The sequence below is a fragment of the Temnothorax curvispinosus genome, unplaced genomic scaffold (genome assembly GCF_003070985.1).
Source record: "Temnothorax curvispinosus isolate PA1 unplaced genomic scaffold, ASM307098v1 QBEX01014120.1, whole genome shotgun sequence".
Classification (NCBI taxonomy): Eukaryota; Metazoa; Arthropoda; class Insecta; order Hymenoptera; family Formicidae; genus Temnothorax; species Temnothorax curvispinosus.
In genome coordinates, this window is record NW_020223900.1 from 29,675 (window position 1) to 36,019 (window position 6,345).

Consider the following 6,345-nt stretch of genomic DNA (forward strand, 5'->3'; position numbering starts at 1 on the left):
TCATAAGTCTTCGCTCGAAAAAATTAAGAAATGGATACAAGATAGTTTAATCGAAGAAAAGTAAACTAGTCAGCATCCTTTTCATCAATACATATTTTTCACTATGTTTGCAAAAATGTGTAATTATTGATATTTAAAGAATAGATAGATATTTATTTCTAATAAACGTTACGTTACTTGGTTTGTAAAAGTAGAATATTTATTGCAATTATTTATATTATTTCTATATGAACATTACGTTACTTTATTTGTAAAAATAAAATATTTGTGTTGCAATTATTGATATTATTTCTGCATGAACGTTACGTTACTTGGTTTGTAAAACTACTAAATATTTGTTGCAATTACAGATTTATGCATTTATCTTGTTTTTCTTTTCTCTTCACCTTGTTTCAAAAATACTGGGATGTTTTGATATTTCAAAAATCAAATCAGTACAGCTACTTATTCTAGAAGGATATATATCGTAGACATTTCTAGCCAAAAGTGAGATTAGGTAAGAATTTTGTGTATTTTTGCAATGGGATAAAAATCTGAATTTGTTTAATAAATTATCAGAAAACTGTTTTTTGTCAGATTTTTTCATATTAAGATGTATTCCAACTTATAAATTAAATTTAACTCTACTTTTTGGTTGTAATCATTTATAAGTAAAAATTTCTTAAAATATCTATTTTGGTATCAATATGTATTAATTTATATAGAATATTCAATTATATATCATTTCTTTCTATAGTTTTGTCCCCCGTCCCCCACGCATTTTAGTACGATTGCTACAATTTTCAGCCTGCGGCAATCTTCAAGTTACGTCGCATATATACTATAGCATAGAGCGCGCAGTGCGACGTTGCCACGTCTTTAGGCGTCTTCGGCGTCAAACGTCAAAATCCGCGAGAGTGCTGCAGTTTTTACTCTTTTTCTCAGAAACTAGTCAGTGAATCATCGTGAAATTTATAGAGAACCTGTGCCAATGTATCCTCTATACACCGTAATTTTTCCGAGATTTCTTCTCTATTTTTTCTTTACATTCTGAATGCATATCATACTATTATATAAAACCCGACTGTTTGTCTGTCCGTCCGTCCGTCCGTCTGTCCGCGAACTACTCATTCGTTAGTGGACCGAATTTTTATCAAGGGTACATGAAATAGGGGTAGAATTTCCCGGGGAGTGCCATAAAGTGTATAGTTTATTGCTACCGATTTTCTGGAAACCGATTTTTTTAATTTTTTTAATTTTTTGGGAAATAATTGATTGAATCTCAAAGAATTATACATGAAGTAGGGGTAAAATTTCCCGAGAAGTGCTATAAAGTGTACTATTTTTTGTTACCGATCTTTTTGGAAACCGGTTCCAAATGACTGAATGTCAAAGAAGTGTACATAAAGTAGGGGTTGAATTTCCCGGGGAGTGCTATAAAGTATATAATTTTTTGTTACCGATCTTTTTGGAAACTGATGTCAGAAGTTTGACGAATTTTTCGGGAAATAATTGATCGAATTTTAAAGAATTGTATGTAAAACAGGGGTAGAATGTCCCGGGGAGTGCTATAAACTGTATAGTTTTTCGTTACCGATCTTTTTGGGAACCGGTATTTTTTTGGAAATCGGTTACGAAATTTTCCAGAGAGAGAGAGAGAGAGGGAGAGAGGGGGAAAAAGAGAGAAAAAAAGAGAGAAAAAAAGAGAGGGAGAGGGAGAGAAAGAGAGGGAGAGAGGGAGAGGGAGAGGGAAAGAGAGGGAGAGAAGGAGAGAGAGAGAGAGAGAGAGAGAGAGAGAGAGAGAGAGAGAGAGAGAGATTGATTGATTGATTTTATTATGCCCAAGCAATAGCTAAAGGGCAAAGAATGAATACAATATGCATTGAATACATGTAAATAGAACCTGTTCATGTTCATGCTCTCTCCCAAACAATACACACTTAAAACTAACTTACAACTAACTCGCCTTAAAAATTAACGCAACTTAAAACTAAGAGATTCACAAGAACAAAAGTCCAAAGGACCCATTACTCAGATTCAGACGAAAGCAAATACTCACGAAGAAGGCTTTTGAATAATGCAAGAGAAGATGCAGATGTAATTTCATCGGGAAGAGAATGCCAAAAATATATGGAAGAAAGTTGGAAGGAATTTCTATAGGTGACCGTTCTGTGAGGAGGAATATGAAAGATTTGAGGAGACAAAGCAGCAAGTCGGTCAGATCTTCTGAGTAATGGGTCAAGTGGAGTGAAAAGTTCACTTAAGTACAAAGGTGAAGACAAATAGAGTATCCGGTACATTTGACACCCGAGAAAGTACCGCCTTCTGTTATCCACCAAAAGCCATCCCAAGCGACGCCTATACTGAGTAATATGCTCATCCCGCCGCAAGTTATATATGAATCTGATGCAGCAGTTCACTAGTCTCTGTAATCTGGTGTTCAGTTCATCACTCAAGCCATGATAGACTAGGCAACAATAATCTAAATGGGGTAGAATTAACGTCGTCACAAGCTTAATCCTCAGCTCAGTAGAGAGAGAATTTTTATTGAATTTCAGCTTGTGTAACGCCCAGTGAACTTTTTGCGAAACATGCATGACATGCTTCCTCCAAGAGAGATTAGATTCAAACCAAACACCAAGATTTCTCACCTCACTAACAAATGGTATTTGTATGTTGTTAACCATTATAGGAGGAAGAAGGTTGAAATCAAAGTTGTTGACATTTCTACTACTGCCAAATATTATAACCTTAGATTTGGCAGGGTTAAGTTTCAGACCGTTTGCCGATGCATAATTGAAAATAGCATTAGCGTCCACAGAGATTAAGTTAAGATTGTGAAGAATGTCGGAAGGTGGACACGCACGATAAATCTGGATGTCATCGGCAAACATCATGTGTTCGGTATATAACAAGACCTTACTTATATCATTAATGTACAAGGAAAATAAAGGTGGACCCAGCACAGAACCCTGAGGTACACCACATAACGTAGGTAGCCACGACGAGAGATTACCTGCATCATCGATCACAGACTGAGAACGACCCGTTAAGTATGAATAGATCCACATGAGAACAAGGTCAGAAAAACCTAACTCTTTCAGTTTAATCAGAAGTTGAAGATGCGGGACTGTGTCAAACGCCTTACTGAAATCAAAAAGGACCATGATCATTACCAGCCCACTGTCAATCGCCTTCTTAATGTCATCACTAACACGCAGAAGTGCCGACTGAGTGCTGTGACTTGGACGATATGCGGATTGTCTTGGATTTATAAGATCATGCTTGATTAAATAGTCCATGATCTGCGTGGCAACAATCCTCTCAAGAATTTTAGACAATTCAGGCAGATTAGCTATTGGTCGCGTATCAGACGGAGATGAAGGAATACGGATCTTAGAGAGAGGACGGATAAGTGCCTGCTTCCACTGAGATGGAAATGAGGAAGTTTCCAATGAACGGTTGAATAAGGTAGTTAGACACGATGAAATTGTAGGCCAAGCTATTCGCAAAATATAGAGAGGTATGCCGTCTGACCCTGACGCATAAGAATGAAGAGGTCCCACAGAAATGAGTCTATGGACCATATCTGGCGTTATAGTGGAGAAAACAAACTCCGGACGATGGGATGGACAAACTACCTGGTCTATAGCAAAAATAAAATCAGTGTATGAGCAAGGTAACAAATCAGCAGAAACTGAAATGTAAAAAGAATTTAATTGATCTGGTGTGAAAAAATGTAGAGGAGAAACCAAGGTTGATTTTACAAGACCAAGGCGAGCCAACTCTCTCCAAAGTTTTGCTGGATCAGTAATGTTTTTGAAAGAATCAAATTGAAATTCGCTTTTGGCACGTTTAATGTCGGCATTCAGTTGGTTGCGAAAAAGTCTATAGGTGTTGTAGCCAAGTAAACTGCCAGAACGCTTAGCCTGCTTATATAATTGGTTGCAAACACGCATCCGGGTCTTGAGATCATCGGTGAGCCACCGCACTGGAGGCTTCCTGATTGTAAATACACGAATCGGGGCAAATGTATCCAGTGCCCTTAGCAGGTTACCGGATAGCACCTCACAGAATCTGTCAACGTTCGCGTCATTAATCACCTCATCAATTTCAGACCGCACAGAGCTAGCGATGGATCCAAGATGTTCAGAGAACACCGAACAGTCAATGCCTCTGTAATTTCGCCGTGATATAGAACGCTCAGTTATCGGATCACAGTTAAGCAACATAGACAGTGCAATGACATCATGTCCAGCAATAAAAGGACTCTGAGATTTAGTAAATGATAACACTTTTTCAAGGTCATCTACCACCAACACATCAAGCCATGAGTCTGAGGTTGCCGTATGATAAGTTGATTCAGAGTTCACAATATGTAGTGATAAGCTGGACATGAGTTCACGCAAATAACGCGCTTCAAAATTAGTCGATAATAGATTACAATTAAGATCGCCACCAATAATAATATTTTTATAGAGATGAGAGAATCGGCTCAATGACTCAACGAAATTGCACAAGAGGAGACCTTTAGGTCTTCTATAAATGGACGCAAATAAAACCGATTCTCCATCTAACAGACGTACTTCGATGAGAAGATATTCAGGTAGATTATCACAGGCATTATCAGAGGTAGCTATAATCTTAACCTTGAGCGATTTATGCACATAACATGCCACTCCACCACCCATCCGTCCCACTCTATCATGACGAATCAAAAAGTAGTCAGTTAGGGCCACTGTCACATCTGAGATGCTCTCATTGAGCCACGTTTCAGAAACTGAAATAATGTGATAAAAACTAGTGGAGAAATACAGTCTGATATAATCAATATGTGCCCGCAGAGAGTTTGCATTAAACTGAGCTACGTGAAACTGAGTGGACCGCGAAATAGAGCCACGATGCAGGACGGAAGGCAATGAGTGATCGGAACGGGCACGTCAGACGAGCTTATCAATGTCTGCAGCTGAATCGATCTTAATTGCAGGCTCACCATCCGAGTGCCTCACATGGATGCGACCTCCCCTTACCCAGACATACTGATAGGACTTGTCCTTAGCAACACGCTTCGTGTGCTGCAACAATTCATAAGTGTCCTTAGGGAGCAGTTCATTGACATGCACGTTCCGATCCGAGCTGCCACCACAGACCTCCCTTTGCGTAAGCACACGCCGTGCCCGTTTTTTGGACATAACAGTGTCACGTACCGCGCCCGAAGCTAATGTAACAATATAAGAGCTCGTGGTAGAAGTCGGTAACAATCGGTCACCAGCCACCGGCGGCAGAGGCTTACGAGCGACGGCCCTAACGTTAAGAACGTGGCACGACAGCTCAGGGATTTCTAATGTCGCAAATACATTTCGAACGCACTCCAAGGGGGTAACAGACATCGCGGTAGGAACACCTGAGATAATTAACTCATTCTCAGACTGAGCTCGCGTAGCAGAGTGAGAGCCGGCACGGTTGCTCTTTAAATTACGAATCTCATCCGCAAGAGCACTACACTGTTGCTCCAACTCAACAATCCGCTGACTGTTCCGCTCGACACCGCTCGCAATGCTGTTTAGTCTGTCAAGCTTGTCATTCAGTTCATTATTCGTGCGCCGCTGCTCTTCGACGAAAGCATTAAATCTCGAATTCGTTTCCTCAGCAAAAGCAGAAAATCTCGAATTTGACACCTTCATTTGCTCAGTCAATTGTTGAGATATTCGAAGTAAAAGGTCGTGTGAATTAATATCTCCCTGAGACTGTAATTGAGACTGTGCCTGAGCACCGGTACTTACAGGAGTAGTCATAATGTCTAGATTAAAATTGTTTTCGGCCTGCGGCGTAAGCGGAGTGTCATAGTGCTTCACCAGAGCTTTGCAGCAATGGTCCGCGTATTTTGTCACAGAATACGGCTTGACGCAACCGGGATGGAATTGTTTTTTGCATTCACACTCAACCAATGCATTCGCAATCGATTTCTTGCACCTGTAGCACTCAGGTATAACACGCTGCATAGTACAACGAGAAAGTAAGGAGCCAAACCAAAAAGATGCAGTACTACAATCCAGATGGTAATAGTACACTCAAGAGCCCACAGATGATACAAGATTGTCGAGATGGTATTAGTATAATTAGAAGCCCTCGGATGGTAAAAGACTGCAGAATGACTTGATGTTCGCAGATGGTAACTCATGCATGAATCCAGGTGCAGAGATAGAAATGTGCAGAACTGAGAAAAGCAGGAGCATGCGCAGCAAGAGTCACGTCGATCCAGATCGATGAGGTAAAAGTGAGGTTAGAAAAAGCAGCGACACTATACCTCGAGATATCCAGGACAGCAGTTGCAAGGAAAGGAAGATGCAATATCTATCCTGACAA